A 23,883-nucleotide genomic window follows, 5' to 3' on the forward strand; every position below is an offset into this window, starting at 1 on the left:
ATTAATACTAGTTCCATGTATCATGAATACGATATTTCGTAATGATGTGGAACGGGTCAAATTTTCCAATACATGACATAATTAAGTTAATTTAACAACATAATTTAGTTAATATAACAACTTTTTTTATTATGTTTTTGTTTGGCTTTTTCTTTTTTTTCTTAATTTATATCAAAAAATTCCTCTATGGAATAGAAGGAGCTGTAATTCATAAATTCTCTTAATTTCTTCTTAAATACTTGTTGGTTATCTGTCAGACTTTTGATACTACTTGATAAGTGACCAAAGACTTAAGTGGCAGTACAATTCACCCCTTTCTGTGTCAAAGTTAGATTTAATCTTGAATAGTGAAGACCATCCTTTCTCCTAGCATTGTAGTTATGCACACTGCTATTACTTTGAATTGGGTTTGGTTGTTAATAACGAATTTCATAAGAGAGTATATATACTGAGAAGCTACTGTGAATATCTCTAGATCCTTAAATAAATGTCTGCAGGATGATCTTGGGTGGACTCCAGCTATTATTCTGATTACACGCTTTTGTGCAATAAATACTTTACTCATCAGTGATGAATTACCCCAAAATATGATGCCATATGCAAGCAGTGAGTGAAAATAGGCGTAGTAAGCTAATTTACTAAGATGTTTATCACCAAAATTTGCAATAACCCAATAGCATAAGTAGCTGAACTCAAACGTTTCAGCAGATCATCAATGTGTTTCTACCAATTTAATCTCTCATCAATGGACACACCTAAAAATTTTGAATATTCTACCTTAGCTATATGCTTCTGATTAAGGTCTATATTTATGAATGGCGTCATACCATTTACTGTACGGAACTGTATGTACTGTGTCTTATCAAAATTCAGTGAGAGTCCATTTACAAGGAACCACTTAGTAATTATCTGAAAGACATTATTGACAATTTCATCATTTAATTCTTGTTTGTCAGGTGTGATTACTATACTTGTATCATCAGCAAAGAGAACTAACTTTGGTTCTTCATGAATATAGAATGGCAAGTAATTAATATATATTAAGAACAACAAAGGACCCCAGACCGACCCTTGTGGAACCCCATTCTTGATAGTTCCCCAGTTTGAGGAATATGCTGATCTTTGCATTTTATGAGAACTGCTTATTTCAACTTTCTGCACTCTGAGCCGGCCAATCTGTGGATAGATTTTAGGCGGTTTTCCACCTGGCTCGGCGAATGCGTGCTGGTTGCCCTTATTCCGCCTCAGTTGCACTATGTCGGCGAATGCTGCGCAAACAAGTTCTGCACGTACACCACCATTACTCTTCCACGCAAACGTAGGGGCTACAATCGTCTGGTGTGAGACGTTCCCAGGGGGGGGGGGGGGGGGGTCCACCGGGGGCCGAATCGCACAATAACCCTGGGTTCGGTGTGGGGCGGCGGAGGGGTAAGTGGACTGCGATAGTCGTCGTGGGCTGCGGCGGCTGCGGCGAGGACGGAGCCTCTCCGTCGTTTGTAGGTCCCCGGTTAACATATAACGTACAGCATGCATACATTATTAGATACGAACAAGCATTTATGTTAGTGTATATGAAGATGGTATCTGTTCTTTCGGAAATGTATGAGAGGACAGATACCATCTTCATGTATATATAGTTAAGGCTCAGCGGCCATTTGTCCATCTTCTTCTGTACGGATGCACAAACAGTGCCCGAACTCTTGCGGGAATCGTCAGTAAAGCCGCGATTAATGAGTATAACGGGCAGGGGTACTATGAATATAGTACGGGACAGTAAGTTGCGAATATGGGTCTCACGGGAGTCGCATTATCCTCTATGTCCTCGGTGGCTTAGATGGAGCCGGCACGGTAGCTCAGTGTGTTCGATCAGAGGGTTAGCTACCCTCTGTAATAAGAAAAACTGAGTGAACGGATCAAAGAACAACCTGAACGGGAGTCGTGAGACGTCCGCCCCAAACATATACAACGAAAAATCTAGAACAAAATGAGATGAAAAAAAGGATGGATAGAGCGTTTGCCATGTAAGCAGGAGATCCCGGGTTCGAGTCCCGGTCGTGGCACACATTTTCAACTGTCCCTTTTGACTTATATCAGCGCCTGTATGCAGCTAGGGGTATTCATTTCATTGTAATTTATGTTGGTGTATGTAAAGTACTATAGTGTGTGACTGACGGTATGTCATAAATGTGTCTACTGCAACGGGAGATAGTATTACTTAATACTCGAATGTTTTGGAGGAAGATAAGAATGTAATACGTTAACATCTCAACAACAATTTCACGCTAGATGCCACTGGTTGACTCTCGAATGTACTAAGATTGGCTTACAAAATTTACGTGACGTATTTGTACTGATGTCTTTGTGCCATGAACTGATATGGTTTCAGCAGTAAGCTGTGATCATTAAATGTATTGTACACTCTACGACAAACATTGTTAAACAACAGAACTAGTGCGACAACGTACACTTACAAAAGATGTGAAGTAGTTGATCAATAACAGTAAGGATACAGAAATTCACGCGAGAGTTGATTACAACTCCATTGTCATGATGAAGACTATGTTGTAAGAATAACGGGACGAAAGTTTCCAGGAACTCAGTGACATCAGACGGAATGCTGAAAAGCAATGCTTCGGACTTTTGGATGTGAAGACTTGAAAAGTGTTTTATTATTATTTTCTTTTTTGAGCTCTGTTAACATTTTACATCTTTATTCTCTACGTCTACATATTTTTTACAGAACATAGTCACCGTGGCATGAACACATTTTTCTCTACGAGAGACCAATTTGTTGATTTCGTTAACGTAGAATGTTCGACTTTGTTGACGCAGCCACAATGTTAGCTCAGCATACACCGCTTCATGACTACTAATGTGAAGTCCTCGAAGTTGTTCTTTAAATTTAGGAAACAGTTTGAAATCGTGTGAGGCCAATTCTGGAGCTTATGGTGGATGATAGATGAAAGTAGACGTAAGGCTTCGGATGGTTGCAGATATCGCAGCACTCCTGTGTAGTCTGGCTGTGTCACGCTGAAGGAGAGGGTACTCTATGTGCGGAAGAACTCTTCGAATGCAAAACCCGATTACAGAACGCAGTTTCTGACGCACTGAGAAAGCTACGTTACACACCTTCATGTTGCACGCTACAATTCGCAATTCTCTAGCAGCAAGAGAGATTGCACTCCTGCCACCGTTTTTAATGCAGCATTTTTTGACATTTTATCTGAGCACCACGACTATGTAGCTGTTTTTACGGATGGGTCGAAACAAGGGGATTCTGTTGGTTGCTCAGTTGTTTTTCCATATCGTGTCCTCAAGGTCCGACTGCCTCAGACTTTTACTGTCTTTGATGCAGAATTTTTTGCGATCTTGCGGGCACTGGAGCACATGAGACATTCTTCCTCGTCTAAATTTCTTGTTTGTTCCGATTCACTCACTGCCCTTCACTCATTGCAACGTTTGTATACGGCAGACAAAATTGTCCAGACCATCCAGGATGCCCTCCTCCGACTACAGCGACTGGGGAAGGTTGTAGCTTTCTTCTGGGTTCCGGGGCATGTTGGCATTGCTGGGAATGAAAGGGCAGATCTCGCAGCCAAGGAGGCGTGTCTCGCCCCACAAGTATCTCAGTGTGCTATCCCCTTGCACGCACTCACCTCGCTGTTGAGCTCACGGGACATGCGTCGGTGGGAGGATGAGTGGCTGGAAGTGACTGACAATAAGCTCCGTATAGTCAAGCCCACAACGCGTGTGTGGTGTACTTCCTTTCAGCCCCATCGACGGGACGAGGTTCTCCTCACTCGACTTCGAATAGGCCACAGCCCTATGACGCACGGCTTCCTGCTCCGGCGAGAGGACCCTCCAATGTGTGGTGCTTGCGGCGTCCAGGTCACTGTGCGCCACGTTTTATTGGATTGCGTTTTATTTTCTGACCAGCCGGTCGCGGCTGACATGCCAGCGGACCTGCCATCTCTTTTAGGCAACACTCGGACGAATGTGGTTAAAGCTTTAAGGTTCTGTGCCCTGTCAAATGTTTTTACAAAGATTTTAGGGAGAGGATTTTAATTTGCTCACTGTGGGACAGGCTCGCCCATATTTTATGTAAGTGGCCAGCCAATAACAATTTCCTGTGACATTCTTGTTGCTATGTTTCCCCTTTCCGTAGATTTTACTTTCTTAGGTAGCATTTTCCTTCTTTTCCTGCTTTGTTTGAGTGTGTGCTTTAGTTTTCTTAGGTCTGTCCACATTCGTTCCTTTTAATGTGTGTCAGGGCGCTGATGACCACGATGTTGAGCGCCCATAAGCCCCAACACACCACCACCACCATCTAGCGGCAGAGGAATGTAGAATGTTAATAAAGTTCGTTTCATTTAAAAATCTTAGAGTTTTCACATAAAAAATGCGGTGTGATTACGTTTCAGCACGACCTCGTAAATGTTCGCTGTCAGCTCGCTTGCATCGTAACGTCTGTTGTGATACGGTCGCTTTCTGCACAATGCCATTAGGTCTTTAAATACGTCACTACACCGCCTGTGTTGTCACCAATTACCATGCAAAGCTCCTTCGGACTTGCTAAAATATCGTATTTATCCGCCGTCAGCGGGCAAGCGAAGTTCAAGTAAACTGTCTCCCGTGTACAGGAAAATACATAAGGATGTACGAGTGCAGATTGTAGACATATGGCTGACGACATATAAAGGTTGGCTGTGGCTGTGAGCCGTGCACCGGTAGCTAGATGATTCAAAGCTCGACGTGCCTCACAAGTCTCTTACTGGAAGCCTTATGACCAATCTCACTCGCACCCCCTGTGATGATATCGGACATCCCAGTACCTTTCTTCTACATTAGCCAATTCTTCCTTGAATTAAGCTACATCCATACTGCACTACTATCCACATGCTTGATGATCAAGAGGGCGATATATGCTACCATGCAACTGAACAGGCCGCCGAATGTGATTGAAAGCAAACACCTCACTACAAAGTGGCGCGCTGTGTGACAGGCAGTGAATGCCACCACCCATGATACTCACGTGCAACCTGCATGGTACGCAACTGTTAATGGGAAACAGTTGTGCCAGTCCCGCCTACATCACATCCACTTCGCTGATTCACCCTTGTGTGCCACATGCCAAGTGATTGACACGGATGAACATTGTTTTGAGTGCGGGTCGGCAAAGGACGTTTGGTAGTTGGTGCGTCAGATATTAGCTTTTCTCACACGCAAGACTCCCGACAGGATAACTACGCGATCACGTCTTTTCGCCGATGAGATGTATTTCCCAAGAACAAAAACGAACTCTGTGACGTGGATTAGCGACCACGCTGTTCACTACCTGTTCGGTAATGGCAAAAAGACAGTATCCGACTTTTGGTATTACCTCAACGAACGAGTTGCGCGATCGTCAAGAATCCTAAATACATGCAATATTTTTATGATTTTCTTTGGAGCGCATTCCATAATCCGCCTCGCAGCTGGATTATCGATGACATGAGAAGATAAATGGTTCAAATGGCTCTGAGCACTATGGGACTTAACATTTATGGTTATCAGTCCCCTAGAACTTAGAACTACCTAAACCTAACTAATCTAAGGACATCACACAACACTCAGTCATCACGAGGCAGAGAAAATCCTAACCCCGCTGGGAATCGAACCCGGGAACCCAGGCGCGGGAAGCGAGAACGCTACGGCACGACCACGAGCTGCGGGCTGAGAAGATAACGATCCCACCTCTCTCCAGTTTCTTTTTTTATTAGATTGAACAAACAACGGAAACAACACAGAAATGAGACGACAGTCATCGAAAAATTCGCAGCGGGCTATAGTATGGAGTATCCTTATGTCGTAACGGGACGACTTTCTGTTATTCTGGTTGTGTAGCCGAATAGGAACGGCTTTCCTTTATGCATTTGTATAAAAAAATAAAGATAAAAAAAAGAATTCCAAAAGCCTTTTCCTTCCTTTCGTTTTCTAGAAGTTTCTGTGTCTTCCTTATTAATAATAATAATAAAAATGCAAGGATGCCAGGTTCAAACCCCAACAACAGCATTTTCTTACTGTAAAAAAAAGATGGAAAAAAGTAGTAAGGCGACGCTTGTAGTAAGCGCGAAATCCGGCTTCGAGTCCCGGTCGGGCACAAACTTTCATTATCGTCATTCCATTATGCAGCTGATTATTGTATTTATTCGCAACTGCGATTACAATTCTTGTAGGTCTTTAAATGGTACGTCATTCTATACTGCCTCTCGTTTGTTGGTATTCGCAAGAGTGCTTCTATACACAGGTCCGCTGAATGTCTCTGTCTAGATAAAAACTCACAGGCTATTAAGGTGCTACAGCGAGCGAGGTGGCTCGGTGGTTAGCGCACTGGACTCGCATTCGGGAGGACGACGGTTCTATCCCTCGTCCGGCCCTTCTGCGATTTCCCTAAATCGCTCCATTCAAATGCCAGGATGGTTCCTTCGAAAGGGCACGGCCGACTTCCTTTCCCATCCTTCTCTAATCCGATGAGATCTATGACCTCCCTGTTTGGTCTCTTCCCCCCAAACAACCCAAGCCAACTCAAAGTGCTATAGATTCCTCTTCACAATTCCATGGTATAATGAATCTTTGCCGGCTTTGATGGACGGTGAGTGGTAATGCACCTACGTCTACACAGATTTTACGTAAGTCACTGTACAGTAAAAGGTGGAGCACGTCGGCTTCAGTAAAATCACTTGTCAGAGAAACATCTGGTAATGCGTCTGCTTGATACGAGAAATCTGTTTAACCCCCTGCGACTGTTGCAGCTTTGCGGATGGATAAAGAAAGGACGACTTTTCACTGAAACTGTACGTATCTTTCAAAGTAAAAGCAAGTGGATGCAAGGGTTGTAACTATTGGTTTGTACCACATGTGACGACGGGTTGTAGACCTTCTAAGCGTGTACTGGTTCAGTACCAAAATTGATTGGAAATCTTTCATCGTAACTTTAAAGAATGATGTTTCTTCAATGTGTAAATCATTAAAAGATTTTTGCGTGCCACGACAGAATTGTCACTTTATAGGTGTTACAAGGAGACGACGTTTGGCACGATGGAAAGGCAATGGTGCTTTCTAAATACATGTATATTGGCCGATGGAAGAGTGTCAGACGGTATGTCTCCTCAGATGATACATTGAGGAATAGCTAAGTTTAACAATATACCTGCATGTCGTGCTCTTATCTGTAAGACCGAGGGGAAAAGTTTGGAAGGTAGGAGACGAGGTACTGGCAGAAGTAAAGCTGTGAGGATGGGGCGTGAGTCGTGCTTGGGTAGCTCAGTTGGTAGAGCACCTGCCCGCGAAAGGCAAAGGTCCCGAGTTCGAGTCTCGGTCCGGCACACAGTTTTAATCTGCCAGGGAGTTTCATATCAGCGCACAATCCGCTGCAGAGTGAAGATTTCATTCTGGACCGACGGCAAATTGCCGATTTTAAGCCTCCCTACAGGCCCTAAATTCTTTTATCTTCTTGGCTCGTACGTTGATTGTATGTGGTGGCAGGAGCACCGTTTTACGATCTGCTTTAAATAACGGTTCTCTAAATTTTCTCAGAATTGTTCCGCAAAAAGAACGATTTCTTACCTCCACCGATTCCAAATTGAATTTACGAAAAATTTTCGTAATACCTGGCTGCTGATCGATCATAGAGATAACAAATTTAGCAGCGCTGTTTTCAATTGCTTTGATGTCTTCCTTTAATGTGATCTGGTGGAGATACTAAACACTCGAGCAGTACTCACGTAATGGTTGCACTAATGCTCTATATTATTGTTGTGGTCTTCAGTCCAGAGACTGGTATCATGCAGCTTTCCATGCTATTCCATCCTGTGCAAGCTTCTTCATTTCTCATTACATACTGCAACCTACATCTTTCTGAATCTGGTTGGTGTATTTATCTCTAGGTCTCCCTCTACGATCTTTACCCTCCACGCTTCCCTTCTAAATTGGTGATCCCTTGATGCCTCAGAATATGTCCTACCAAGCTATCCCTTCTTCTAGTCATGTTGTGCCACAAATTTCTCTTCTTCCCAATTCAATGCAACATCTCCTCATTTGTTTTGTGATCTACCCATCTAAACTTCAGCATTCTTCTGTAGCACCACATTTCGAAATATTCTCTTCTTGTCTAAACTATTTATCGTCCACGTTTCGCTTCCATACAAATACTTCCAGAAACGACTTCCTGACACTTAAATGTATACTCGATGTTAACAAATTTCTCTTCCCCAGAAACGCTTTCCTTGCCATTGACAGTCTACATTTTATATCCTCTCTACTTCGACCATCATCAGGTATTTTGCTCCCCAAATAGCAAAACTCCTTTACTACTTTAAGTGTCTCATTTCCTAATCTAGTTCCCTCAGCATCACCCGACTTAATTCGACTACATTCCATCATCCTCGTTTTGCTTTTGTTGATGTTCGTCTTATATCCTCCATTCAAGACACAGTCCATTCCGTTCAGTTGCCCTTCCAGGTCCTTTGCTGTTTCTGACAGAATTACAATGTCATCAGCGAACCTCAAAGTTCTTGTTTCTTCTCCATGGATTTTAATACCTACTCCGAATTTTTCTTTTGTTTTCTTTACTGCTTGCTCAATATACGGATTGAATAACATCCGGGAGAGGCTACAACCCTGTCTCACTCCCTTCCAAACTATTGCTTCCCTTTCATACCCCTCGACTCTTACAACTGCCATCTAGTTTCTGTACAAATAGTAAATAGCCTTTCGCTCCCTGTATTTTACCCCTGCAACATTCAGAATTTGAAAGAGAGTATTCCAGTCAACATTGTCCAAAGCTTTCTCTAGGTATACAAATGCTATAAACGTAGGTTTGCCTTTTCGTAATCTATTTTCTTACAAAAGTCGTAGGTTCAGTATCACAAAACTAATGAGGAGATATTGCATAGAATTGGTAAGAAGAGAAATTTGTGGCACAACATGACTAGAAGAAGGGATAGCTTGGTTGGACATATTCTGAGGCATCAAGGGATCACCAATTTAGTATTGAAGGGAAGCGTGGAGGGTAAAGATCGTAGAGGAAGACCTAGAGATAAATACACCAACCAGATTCAGAAAGATGTAGGTTGCAGTATGTAATGAGAAATGAAGAAGCTTGCACAGGATGGAGTAGTATGGAAAGCTGCATGAAACCAGTCTCTGGACTGAAGACCACAACAGCAATATTCACTCTCTATATGTCTCCCCTTTATTGGTTAGCTTCACTTTCCCAACATTCTCCAAGTACAACGAAGTGGAGCATTTCCTTTGACTGTTATAATTATCTCCTGCTCCTTACGTTTCATACTGTTTTGCAGCGTTTTGCCTAGATATTTAAATGGCATGACTGTATCAAACAGCATATTACTAAAGTTATTAGAACATTACATTAATGTTTTTATTACTTATCTGCATTGACTTAGCTTTTGTACGTTTAAACCAACTTGTCATTCACCACACCACTAGAAATTCTATCTAATTCATATTATATCCACCTACCATAGCTCAAAAACTATCCTATCCCGTACACCTCTTCTTCGTCAGAGGACAACCGCCCATTGCTCCTCAGCCTGTCCGTCAGATGTTTTACTTATACAGAGACCAAGAGAGGTCCTGTAACTCTCCCCTGCAGTAATCACGACGAAACCGTTGAATCAGATAAAACTTGCCGTGAATGGCAACGTACTGGGTTCTGACCCTTAAAAAGTCTTCGAGTCACTCATATATCTTGGAAACTTATCTGTATGCTCCTTCCGTCGTTGACAGTTTGCAGTGGGGCACCGTGTCATGTTACGAAAACCTAAGAATATGGCATTTGCCAGTTGCCGTTCGTCCATGTTTCACAAGGTATTATCTGACAAAAGGGCAAGTTGAGTTTCGCACGAACGAGACTCTCTAAATCCGTGCTGATTTGTGAACAAAAGGTCTTCTATTTTAACGAAATTTATTATATTTTGACTGAATTTTGCAGCAAACCGATGTTAAAGATTTCGCGGGTCCTTTCTTGTAGCCTTCTTATGCACAGGTCATTTTGTGACCTTGCGCTTGGAGAAAGCATTGCGTGCGATAAATACAAGCTAACTAAAGGAGCCATTGCAGTAAAGTACTCTCTCTAACACCGAACTGAAACTGCATCCGGACTTGGTGACTTATTTGTTTTCAACTTTTTTCAGTTAATTCCCTACGACATAGATGCCTATTACCATTTTCTCCGTAAAGGAGTCCGTGCGACTGTCAAACTTCCGTGTGTTTTTGCTATCCTCTTGTGTGAATAATAACGTAGAAGTGGAATTCAACACTGCGGATTTCCTTTTGCTTTACTTTATTGACACTCCCGCTCGCTCGTAAATGACTGGATCGAAGTCGTTAGGTAGGGACATAATATTCTCGGCAAGATCTTTGGATAAGTTGTGACGGTGAAACTGGTATCCTTAGCGCACAAAATGAATTTAATGTAACTAACACCAACAGCACATTTCAATAAAAGAAAAATGAATCACCTATATCCTCTGGAATGGGATCCTTCTCGCTGTTAGAGTTTGCTTCTGGTATGCTGCTGTACGTCTTTGGGAAATTGTGGAATGTGCACTGTAGAAAGGCAGTGACGGTTTGCTTGTTTATGCGGGTGGAGCGGTTTTCCACAGGTCCTAAGTAAGCTAGCACAAACACTGAGGGGGCTGTGAGCTGGTTGATGCGGAAGGACGCATTAATCAGAAAACGCATCAAACGATTTCTGCAGCTTTGAGGCTTACACTTGACGTACAGTACTGTCATAGCACGCAAACATGTCTCTGCACTGGACAGTGTCAACATCGCATATATTGCATAGACCAAGGCACTCGACGCCCTTAAAATACGTTTGCCGTATAGAAATACAGTTGTGTTGGCTGGTACGGCATTTTACTCGCTCTCGATAGTGGCTGCATTGAAATATTTGCATGAAATGCTCATTTACTTTCCCGTTGCTTCCCGTGCTCGATTCACATTTACCCTGCAATAGCCCCTTTACGAAATCCGACTGCACGTTTCTTCTACATCTGCGTCCAAGCTGCGTTAATGCTATTCATAACGAGTAGGTCAACGAAACGCGAACACAAGGTTAATAGGCCGGCCGGAGAGGCCGAGCGGTTCTAGGCGCTACAGTCTGGAACCGCGTGACCACTAGGGTCGCAGTTTCGAATCCTGCCTCGGGCATGGATGTGTGTGATGTCCTTAAGTTAGTTAGATTTGAGTAGTTCTAGGTTCTAGGGGACTGATGACCATAGCAGTTAAGTCCCATAGTGCTCAGAGCCATTTGAACCATTTTTTTTAACAAAGTTAATACAATTTTCCTAAATGGCCTTTCACTACGTAGAGAACCCTTTTACACCTATTACACCTTGTAAGGTAACCATAGAGGCAGATAAATATAAATTTATTCTAACGCGAAAAATATTTCTAAAAGCTTGCCACAACTGAAACAAAACCAATCCAACACACTATTGCTTAACTTTCAGTTATCTAATGTGTTGTGTTCCTGTGTTTCCTTGCCTGTAGAAGTGAAAGATAACAGCAACGGCTATATCCTGAAAATAAATGCGTTGATTCTTTATTAAGGACGTAGTAAGAAAATTTATGGCATAATACTACTTCACAATTTTTTAAGGTGGATCTGCAATTATATTGCTGACTAACTGTGAAGCTATGCCTGAAGTCATCAATTTAGGTACGCATTGATTTTTTTATCCTTTACCTAGAAACGCAGTTGAACGAAGAGGAAGGCACAGTAGCATTTACCAACCAAGAAGAAGGTACAGTAGCATTTACTGTCTTATCAGACTTGGAATCAATACACTCAAACAGGGGCAAGGACCGTACATCCATTCATTTTCCATTTTTCACAGATGGGCAGTGAAACTCTGCCTAAGTCCAGTGTCTTAACCAATGCAACGCACTACTTGATCGTGTTGTTTCCAGATTTCTTTTATCATCGTCTGAACAGGGCACGGAGGCCCAATGGTACCGACTGGCTGTCTCTTTATCCTGAGCCCTTTGGCGATACCGGAAGCGGATACAGGGGGACATGTCAAAAAAAAAAGTGTGTGAAATCTTATGGGACTTAACTGCTAAGGTCATCAGTCCCTAAGCTTACGCACTACTTAACCTAAATTATCCTAAGGACAAACACACACACCCATGCCGGAGGTAGGACTTCAACCTCCACCGGGACCAGCCGTACAGTCCATGAGTGCAGCGCCCCTTGACCGCTCGGCTAATCCCGCGCGGCGGGGACATGTCGTGAGCAAACCACTGTCCTGGCCGTTGTAAGTTTTCGTGATGGAAGCCGCTACTTCACAGTCAAGTAGCTGCTCAATTGGCTTCGTAAGGGCTGAGTGCCCCTCCCTCGCCAACAGCACAGAGCAGACTCGCACGTTGACCCATCCAAGTGCTAGACAAGCCCAACAGGGCTTAACTTCGGCGACCTGACGGGAACTGGTGTTACCACTGTGTCAAGGCCATTGGTTTGCTTTGTATTACAGTGTATATATAAATAAAGGAACATAACCTTGTTTCGACATACACACATGCGCAATCACACACACACACACACACACACAGCCGGCCGAAGTGGCCGTGCGGTTAAAGGCGCTGCAGTCTGGAACCGCAGGACCGCTACGGTCGCAGGTTCGAATCCTGCCTCGGGCATGGATGTTTGTGATGTCCTTAGGTTAGTTAGGTTTAACTAGTTCTAAGTTCTAGGGGACTAATGACCTCAGCAGTTGAGTCCCATAGTGCTCAGAGCCATTTTTTGACACACACACACACACGTATTAATCTCAACTGATGTAAATAATCCACAATAAAGTAGCATATCGACAACGTTCGGTCAAAAAGAACGCCAGAGCGGAAGTGAGTCACAACAGAGTCAGCTAACGGCAGGCTAATATGTTATGTGCTGTAAAGCAAAACACGCCGACGTGTGATACGAAGCAGAGCCAGCTGGCCACTTTATAGCAAGAGATGATGCTGCAATACGCTAGCAGAAGGATGGAAGTATTTCCCACTTGCCGCCATAAATAAAATGCCGTGTGCCTACGGCCTCACGTCGAGTAGATAGTTCGCCTGGTGCAAGTCTTTCGAGTTGACGCCACTTCGGCGACTTGCGCGTCGATGGGGATGAAATGATGATGACTAGGACAACACAACACCCAGTACCTGAGCAGAGAAAATCTCTGACCCAGTCGGGAATCGAACCCGGGCCCTTAGGATTGACATTTTGTCGCGCTGACCACTCAGCTACCGGGGAGCGAACACTTGCCAGCATGAAAGTGTTTAGAATAGATCCCTTAAGCCTTAAACGAACATAGTACGGAGCATGTAAGTACTCCGCCATTAGTGTACTACAATATTCTCGTCTCAGTATCACAGTATCACCATGAGGCTGTGTCACCCCCAGCAACATCCTGGTATGCAGTACGGGGTCAGTTGTTCGACCACGGGACAGCGCAGCCTGCTCAGAGTCACGAATGCAGCTGCCGCAAGAGGAGAGAGCCGCTGGCTCGCTGAAGGGTGGTCGTGGCTGCGGTTGCAGAATCGTCAGCGCTGCTGCTGCACTGTAATCATGGCCGCAACCGGAGACGCTGCTGCCAGTGGCACTGAAGTGACATCACATTCGGCCCTGCTCTTTGTCCTGTCAGCAATACTGGACGTCTATTGTTTCGCATGAGAGGCAACTGCACGCCGCCACCAGGCTGTTCCTGATGTACCATGGATGGGATTCAGAATAAAGAAGTTAATTAAACCAATATACTGTCATCCTGACATATCATTTCACTCTCTACCAGTGACAATCCATGGGTCATTTAACACTGGTGTATAGTATAAAGCAAATCACTGATGTCGCCTTCTTAAAACAACATCTGAACCAACAACCTACAGTACACCGAGTCCAAAAATTTTGACTGTATTTTGGTCATGGAGAAAAGGTATGACAGTCGTGCAATCCGTATAATAGGTTTTATTGTGAGTAAACAACCAGTGGATTTCTCTAGTTTTAGAAGCAATGGAAGTCTCGATTGCTTACCGCCTGATAGATGTGCAGAGTGCAACCTTGACAGCCACTCGTTGATGTGTACAGTATCAGTTCCAGTAAAAAAATTATACACGTAATCGTTAGGGGTGTATGGCTAGTCAATGGGGGAGTCGAGACGGCTCACGATTAGATGTAAGAATTAAGTTTTGTGTTCTTGTCTCGTGAATGTCAATTCTCAAGATGAGTGCTGTCAAGAACAAAGCTTGTACAGAACCATATATGCAGAATGTGTTAGAGTCGAAAGTAGTATACATATTCTTAGAAAAGGTAGCAAAACTCATATTCTTAGAAAAGGTAGCAAAACTAACAGACCGAGCGAGGTGGCGCAGTGGTTAGCACACTGGACTCGCATTCGGGAGGACGACGGTTCAATCCCGTCTCCGGCCATCCTGATTTAGGTTTTCCGTGATTTCCCTAAATCGTTTCAGACAAATGCCGGGATGGTTCCTTTGAAAGGGCACAGCCGATTTCCTTCCCAATCCTTCCCTAACCCGAGCTTGCGCTCCGTCTCTAATGACCTCGTTGTCGACGGGACGTTAAAAACTAACCACCACCACCACCACCACCAAAACTAACACAAAATAATGCAGAAGTCATGGGCTGGTAGAATCGCGATCGTCACAACGGGGCTAGATTTCTCAATTGCAATTTTAACTGCTCTTTTTCCTGACGGTGTGCAGGCCTTTATGGGAGACCTTGGAAATTTGGTCGAGATGGAGGATCCGTCTGCTAGGGAATTATTGAGTGTTGCAAAATTGATAATAGAAGGGGAAACTAATACTTACGTAGTATATCCAGAAGCTCTTAAGGGAGTCACAACATCCGAAGAATTTAAAGAAGGGTTAATTCAGAGATACACGAAACAAAAACATGCCACTACAGGGAGCAATTAGAAGTACCTTAAATGCTTCAAATGGCTCTGAGCACTATGGGACTTAACATCTGAAGTCATCAGTCCCCTAGAACTTAGAACTACTTAAACCTAACCAACCTAAAGACATCACACACATCCATGCCCGAGGCAGGATTCGAAGCTGCGACCGCAGCAGTTGAGCTATTCTGGGCTGAAGCTCCTAGAACCGCTCGACCAACGTGTCCGGCAATTAGGAGTAGTAACGAAGAGAAATACGGAACAATTTACCGATATGTTACGGAAAATTAACGCTTTACCTAAGAATAAGAATAGGATGCTGCAGGCAGGAAGCTGAGCGGTAATGCTCGGTGCTTTTTTAAGAAGGTTTCACGCAGAAATTTCAAGACTTATATGAACATGGGGTCCAACGGTTTTGTTCACGACAGTGCAGTTATCTATAGAGTCTGAGAAGACCGACTTGTCGACTGGAATGCAAGGTAAACGGACACTGTTTGTAGCTAATATGAAATTTTTCAGGTATGCACAAAGGGACATGCAAGAAGGCAGTGTAGCCCACCTCAGGGTAATACACTACTGGCCATTAAAATTCCTACACCAAAAAGAAATGCAGATGATAAACGGGCATTCATTGGACAGATATATTATACTTGAACTGACATGTGTTTACATTTTCACGCAATTTGGGTGCATAGATCCTCAGAAATAACGGCCTTGATACGCCTGGCCATTGAGTCAAACAGAGCTTGGATGGCGTGTTCAGGTACAGCTGCCCATGCAGCTTCAACACGATACCACAGTTCATCAAGAGTAGTGACTGGCGTATTGTGACGAGCCAGTTGCTTGGCCACCATTGACCAGACGTTTTCAATTGGTGAGAGATCTGGCGCATGTGCTGGCCAGCGCGGTAGTCGAACATTTTCTGTATCCAGAAAGGCCCATACAGGACCTGCAACATGCGGTCGTTCATTATCCTGCTGAAATGTAGGGTTTCGCTGGGATCGAATGAAGGGTATAGCCACGGCTCGTAACACATCTGAAAGGTAATGTCCACTGTTCAAAGCGCCGTCAATGCCAACAAGAGGTGAACGAGACGTGTAATCAACGCCACCCATCACGCTGTGTGATACGCCAGTATGGCAATGACGAATACACGCTTCCAATGTGCGTTCACCGCGATGTCGCCAGACACGGATGCGACCATCATGATGCTGTAAACAGAATCTGGATTCATCCGAAAAAATGAAATTTTGCCATTCGTGCTCCCGGGTTCGTCATGAGTATACCACCGCAGGCGCTCTTGTCTGTAAAGGAGCGTCAAGGGTAACCGCAGCCATGGTCTCCGACCTCATTGTCCATGCTGCTGCAAACGTCGTCGAACTGTTTGTGCAGATTGTTGTTGTCTTGCGAACGTCCCCATCTGTTGACTCTGGGATCGAGACGTGGCTGCACGATCCGTTACAACCATGCGGATAAGATGCCTGTCAACTCGACTGCTAGTGATACTTGGCCGTTAGGATGCAGCACGGCGTTCCGTATTACCCTCCTGAATCCATCGATTCCATATTCTGCTACCAGTCGTTGGATCTCGACCAACGCGAGCAGCAATCTCGCGATATGATAAACCGCAATCGTGATAGGCTACAGTCCGACCTTTATCAAAGTCGGAAACATGATGGTACGCATTTCTCCTCCTTACACGAGGCATCACAACAACGTTTCACCAGGTAACGCCGGTCGACTGCTGTTTGTGTATGAGAAATCGGTTGGAAACTTTCCTCATGTCAGCACGTTGTAGGTGTCGCCAACGGCGCCAACCTTGTGAGAATGCTCTGAAAAGCTAATCATTTGCATATCACAGCATCTTCTTCCTGTCGGTTAAATTTCGCGTCTATAGCACGTCATCTTCGTGGTGTAGCAGTTTTAATAGTCAGTAGTGTACGAACAAAGTAAGAGGAAGTAACAATTTTAGAAATAGGGGGCCGGGGAATAATGTAGTTGTTAAATGGCAGCGGGAACCGCATGTCCGCCTACGGTCATTCCCTGTAAGATTGGATGCTACAGAGTCGTATACAGATATGTATTGTACAATAAGAGGAACAGTAGTAAAAATAGACTGCAGGACATTACTTCCCGCAATGGCGCATGTGACAGTCACAAGTAGTTATCTGGCGAAACAAATGCAATGGGATCCACCTCGGTACAGGTTGCGTGGAGTGGGGGTAAAGGTGTCACACCATGGGAATCGGTCGACATAGACTTTTGCCTGAATACAGTTCAATTTAAACAATTGCGCCACACATGAGAGATGGCTACGATATGATTCAAGGTTTAGATTTCTTTCAACAGCATCGTGTAATAATTGATTTTGGGCAACATTGGGTGGAAACTGACGAAAAAATGTTCCAGTTACTTGAAGCCGTTGCAGTGTCGCTATGTCGTGAGGGGAGTTTGTTGCGAAAGACGAACCGATTAAACCGCGAACGAGCACACAAAGACTTGATTCGCATGACTCTGCACCTAAGGATGCTGGGTAATCGGTTTGGGTCAGTGTTGAGCGTAGCTTGCCACTATAAATTTTGTGTGTGGTAAAGCCGTTGGAAGAGAATAAAGTATTAGTTCAGGCGGGTTGCTTAGTTAAAAGAGGTATTGCACACACAGAAGAAATAATGAGTGAAAAGAAGGTATCTGTTTTTATACATTATATTAGTGCAGAGGACATACTACTAACAAAGGAATCGTTAATCACTAACATGGATATTCCGTAGGAAGAAGAATGGGATGCGTGAGGTGTCAGCCACGGACAATCGCCGGACGCCATCGAAACTGCATTACGAGGGAATGTAAAGTAGGGAGTGAAAGCATTAGGGAATTGTTTTAAACATTACTTTTGGATTTTAAGGATTTATTTTTTCCAGAAGGGTCTTTATCAGCTTTGCGTGTTGCATAGCACTGAAAACCAAAGGGAAATGTATAATCCGTCTACAGGAAGCCACACAGAACACTTAAGTGCTTGGAGCCAATTTTGGAGGAATTTATCGATCAACAGCTAAAAGATGGATTAACTGAAGAAAGTAATAATGCATGGGGGGGGGGGGGGGCATTAGTAGCTGTCAAGCCAAAAATATCGACGGATGGAACAGACGTCTAAATGCGAAAACTGTTGGATAACGCAAGAGCAGAGAAGTCTGTGAGAGGACGTCAGCCAATAGGTACTCTATGTGTGCACCACGACAGGAGCGGCCTCTATAAGAAGAGAATATAAGCGGCGCTACAGACAGCCTCGGCCGACAGTAGAAGACGGACACTAGTAGGCCCGGACTAGAAATTAACTTTGTGTTCTGCCTTACGCCAAGTCTTGTCATGGGGGAAGCCTCGTTAGAGAGGTCCACCGCATGAGCGTCTAGGGAAGCCATTCCAGTGGTATCCCGTTGCCTTCCAGTGATGATGATGAAATGATAATAAGGACAACACAGCACCCAGTCCCTGAGCAGAGAAAATCTCCGACACAGCCGGGAATTGAACCCAAGCCCCTTGGTGTGACAGACTGCCGCGCTCACCACTCAGCTATCGGGGAGGACACCCGGACTAGAAGACAGCACTAGAAGAGGCATATGAACGTGGGAGACCCATATCCATTACTTGCATGGACATTCTATATAGCGAAAGACACTGATTATTTCTATATCGCCAATAGCTTGCGACATGAAATTGTAGACCAAAGTTAAATATTGTCAATGTAGTTCATTGTAATAACAGAACCATTAATGTGATTTGCTTGAATCATTGTATAGCTATTCGAGAAAGCAGCATCCTTTAGGCACCCAACAAGAGACGAGGGGGCGAGACCCCATAAAAACCATAACGGACTCATACTCGTTGCCAAACGTCACCGAAACCTTGGACCATTTAGGGCAATGAAATATTTTTCAATAATGGATTTGAAGAGTACTTATCATCAGGTAGACGTTGCACCGCAGAAACTATACAAAACAGTGTTTTCGGCATCCTGGGGAAACAAACAATTCAGGACTATTCCATTCGGATTAAAACACGCAGCTGCAACGTTTCAGAGATTGTTACACGAAGTACTTAGAAGTTTAAAATCACTGCAGTGCTTAGTGACATAATTGTCTATGGGAGTGATGTGGAACAGAGTATGCAGCGATTAATTAAAGGAAGTATTCCTAAGGTTAAGAGCAGCGAACTTAACTTTGAGTACAGAAATATATAATTTTGTGATGGAAGAGGTATCATACCTAGTAGCATCGTTAGTAAAGATAGGGTTCAGACAGACTCAAGATGCTACGGTCGCAGGTTCGAATCCTGCCTCGGGCATGGATGTGTGTGATGTCCTTAGGTTAGTTAGGTTTAAGTAGTTCTAAGTTCTAGGGGACTAATGACCACAGCAGTTGAGTCCCATAGTGCTCAGAGCCATTTTAACCAGACTCAAGATTAGTCAGACCTGTACGTGAATTCCTGTTCCAGAGTCTGTAAAGGATTTACCAGCGTTCTTACGAGTCGCGAACTGTGATCGTCGGTTTGTGAAAGCATTTGGAGATGTTGATAGACCGTCGATATAGTTGTTAGAAACCGGTACTAAAATTGTGTGGTCGGAAGAGTGACAGCATGCTTCTGAGGAACTAAACGAAGCTGTAATAACGAGTCTGATATTAGTGTTTCCGGATTCTTTGTTCTATCATGTGATGTATCAAACCATGTACTTGGCTATGTGTTGTTACAAGAGGTAGAAGGTGTTGAAGAACCGGTAGGTTGCACATCAAGGTAAATTAATTCTGCAGAAAGAAGTTATTGCACAACGGAGAAAGAGATGTTAAGCCTTATTTATGGAAATACTTTTGCAAATGTTACCTGTACAGTAAAAAGTTTAAAGAGCTACATATCAAGCAGCATTAAAATGGTAGTTGGGGTTAAAGGACCGTTCTAGTAGGTTGGCTCGATGGATATTGAGACTAAGTCACACATAAACCATTGAAGTGACACGGAAATGTGGATGGCTTAATTAGAAAAGTAGCAGTATTACATATTGGGGGTAATCAGCATAAGGAATGGCAAACTGCTCAGACGATGGATGACGAGTGTAAACAGTATTTTAAATAGAATGAGATTTTCGCTCTGCAGTGGAGTGTGCGCTGATATGAAACTTCGTGGCAGATTAAAACTGTGTGCTGGACCGAGACTCTAACTCGGGACCTTTGCCTTTCGCGGGCAAGTGCTCTACCATCTGAGCTACCCAAGCACGACACATGCCCCGTAAGAGAGCTTCTGTAAATTTTGGAAGGTAGGAGGCGAGGTACTGGCAGATGTAAAGCTGTGAGGACGGGGCGTGAGTCGTGCTTGGATAGCTCAGTTGGTAGAGCACTTGCCCGGGAAAGGCAAAGGTCCCGAGTTCGAGTCTCGGTCCAGTACACAGTTTTAATCTGCCAGGAAGTTTCAGTACTTTAAATAGTCACAGCTGCATGCAGGATGAATTGCTATGTAGAGAAACCAAGTTGTGATTGCGGGTAGTTGTACAAGTGAAGCTAAGGAGTAGATTGTTACAAGAAACTAAAGATCATGTACTAAAGGGTCGTGGAGTCTTGCAGATCTATGAACAGAAGAGTAGCAGGAAGGTTTTGGTGGAGGAATAGGCAGACAAACGTAGACCAGCATGTGCGTAACTGCCTACAGTGCGCACAGAGATCGGATGTGTGTTGTACAGGAGTACCAGTGCTGTGGTTACCTGAAGCATTAGCACTATTCGAATTTCCGGGGAGTAATGTTTTAGGTCCATTCAATAAAAAAACCTGCAGGGAATAAGTATGAGACTGGACAGTGGGTCATGCTTTAAACTTCGCATAGGCCGAAAGGAAAGATAGAGAAGGTTTTCGTAAAGTACCAGGGCCGTACAAAGTGGTAGAGACTACATCACCAGTAAATGTCAACATTCAGTTGCCGACGACAATGACAGCTGTGCATGTAGGGTGGATGGAACCTTTTCAAAGCAGTCCAGAAGTCATTCCAGTGAAAGACCATGCGAACTGGAGAGGGAAAGTGAGGAGAAAGGTATCCGAATATATATAAGAGGTTGTGAATGCAACGGTAACGGAGAACCAGTATGGATTAAGGTCTAGGAGACAGTCATTATATTTTTTTTTTTAGGTTAAGCATAGATTCAGTGTAATTAATAAAACAGGTGTGGAGCAGCAATGTATTTAAGGGGGGGGGAAAGTAATAGGTACTCGTGCCCACAGGTGAGGAGCTGAGAAAGCGAGGTGATGGAGTTCATAGCTATATTACTGATCGTCGGGTTGGGAGAGTTGCGAAACCAGCGCCTGTGAGGGGGAGTGCTGTTCGCCAAGCAGGAAGACTCAGTGATCACCAGTCATCGCTGAATGACACAGGTGGTATCCTACCAACTGGAGATGCATAACGAAGTGAGAAGCTTGGAAGAAGCATTCGACAATTTCTTCCAGGAAACGGAAAGCTACAGGGTACCCAAAGGAAGTGCCGAGGAATGTGAGAGAGTAAATGGAGTATACGAAAAGTTAAGGAGTGAGATGACCCAGATACTGGTAGCTATTCCACATAGGCGAAAGAAGAGGGGTGGGATCGACGCTGGAGATCGATTTATGAAAACATATTTGGCACTGCTGATGAAGAAGACATTTGAAGGCTGAATGAGCCGTAGAAGAGGTTATGCGCTGGGCAAAAGGAAACAGAGCCGTGAGTAATTGGTACGCTATGTAGATTACATGATTAGATTGGAAAATATTGAGGAACACAGAACTGCTACGACAACTCACTGGAGAAATAATGCGATATGCCAGATCTGCAGAAGAGGTAGTCATTCAGAATCAGGGACCTACAAAAAGAAGTAGAAGTCTTAGACACGTACTAAATACAAAACGGTTGCAGTCTGTAGAAGATAATGTTTGGAATGCATGAGAGAATCTAACAGAACTGCAGGAGGCTATGCAACTGGCTGGAAGAGGACAGCTAGGGATACATTTCTTGTTGCGAGAGCAGTATTTAGAGAGCCTATGGAAAATACGGAAGGAACTATCGCCGCAGCTGGGGTGGTTTTAGGACCCAAGCACAAAAGCTTACCTTTTTATTTCAAGGCAGCCACAGTGTCTGTGAGAACTGATGGGGCCAAAATTTACATCTATGTTCCTATACCTGTATGTGAAACAGACATGTTACAAATTATACATAGTTGATGCATATCCTGTGAAGCGTGAATGTTGAAGAAATTTGTAATAGCACAGGGACTGTTATTAGTTGCAAAAGACGAGTGAAGATATGTAGAAGTGGAAGAAACAAAGCTGTAAAAATGCTACCGAGGGGAAATTAAGGCATGTTCGAATGCGGTAGTAATAGAGGGGTAGGATTCTTGCACAGTGAAATTGCTAAAGGGACAAAAGTAGGTAAGAGAAGACAATAAAGGGATGATCGAACCGGAATTGTAGTTTCAGCAAGTCGCGGGGCACTGATTGTACCTTAACTTTAACAAAGTCGTTGTTGTTGTTGTGGTCTTCAGTCCTGAGACTGGTTTGATGCAGCTCTCCATGCTATTCCATCCTGTGCAAGCTTCTTCATCTCCCAGTACTTACTGCAACCTACATCCTTCTGAATCTGCTTAGTGTATTCATCTCTTGGTCTCCCTCTACGATTTTTACCCTCCACGCTGTCCTCCAATGCTAAATATGTGATCCGTCGATGCCTCAGAACATGTCCTACCAACCAGTCCCTTCTATTTGTCAAGTTGTGCCACAAACTCCTCTTTTCCCCAATTCTATTCAATTCCTCCTCATTAGTTATGTGATCTACCTATCTGATCTTCAGCATTCTTCTGTAGCACCACATTTCGAAAGCTCCTATTCTCTTCCTGTCCAAACTATTTATCGTCCATGTTTCACTTCCATACATGGCTACACTCCAACAGATACTTTCAGAAATGACTTCCTGACACATAAATCTATACTGGATGTTAACAAATTTCTCTTCTTCAGAAACGCTTTCCTTGCCATTGCCAGTCTACATTTTATATCCTCTGTACTTCGTCCATCATCTGTTATCTTACTCCCTAAATAGCAAAACTCCTTTACTACTTTAAGTGTCTCATTTCCTAATCTAATTCCCTCAGCATAACCCGATTTAATTTGACTACATTCCATTATCCTCGTTTTGCTTTTGTTGATGTTCATCTTATATCCTCCTTTCAAAACACTGTCCATTCCGTTCAACTGCTCTTCCAACTCCTTTGCTGAACAAGGTAGTAGTAGTGGTTAATTGTTCCGAGAAGGTGAAGCTTACATCGGCAGAGAGACTAGCATTAAACGGAAGTGGTTTGTCATTAAATGGAACAGCTTGCGAAATATTGGGGCCTACTTTGCATTTGCTGGGCTCGATTTCAGGATAGCTCACCTGAATAATTGGGAGGCTCGTTTGTATTGGCCAGAGGAACCCATGGAAGTGCTAACTGTGGCAGATCTAATTGTATTAAATCAAACTAGGGAACAGAAGTACCTGTGGTCTAGGGGTAGCGTCTTTGATTCATAATCAAAACGTCTTCGGTCCCGGGTTCGATCCCTGCCACTGCCCAAAATTTGATAAATAATCAGCATTGGCGGCCGAAGACTTCCGGCATAAGAAGTCAGCCTCATTCTGCCAACGGCCATGTCAAAGAGGCTGAGGAGCGGATACAGGTTCAGGAAACTCTCTTGCCCTAGGGGTGGGAAATTGCCCCTAAAGGCGGAAGAACCAGCAACGATCAACGACATGAGGATGCAGAAGGCAATGGAAACCACTGCATTAAAGACACGTAACGTGTATCCACAGGACATGTGGCCTGTAATTGAAGAAGTGTCATGATGATCTCTCCATTGGCAAAAGATTCTGGAATAGTCCCCCA

The 23,883-nt window shown here is 43.8% G+C and overlaps 1 non-coding gene across 1 annotated transcript; it reads left to right on the plus strand.

Annotated features, from left to right (window-relative positions):
- Positions 1 to 20,321: 20,321 nt before the first annotated feature.
- On the plus strand, positions 20,322 to 20,396 carry Trnas-gga (transfer RNA serine (anticodon GGA)). The gene has a single exon. It is a non-coding gene; the product is annotated as a tRNA-Ser (tRNA).
- Positions 20,397 to 23,883: the final 3,487 nt, after the last annotated feature.

The sequence above is a fragment of the Schistocerca serialis genome, chromosome 2, assembly GCF_023864345.2.
Source record: "Schistocerca serialis cubense isolate TAMUIC-IGC-003099 chromosome 2, iqSchSeri2.2, whole genome shotgun sequence".
Classification (NCBI taxonomy): Eukaryota; Metazoa; Arthropoda; class Insecta; order Orthoptera; family Acrididae; genus Schistocerca; species Schistocerca serialis.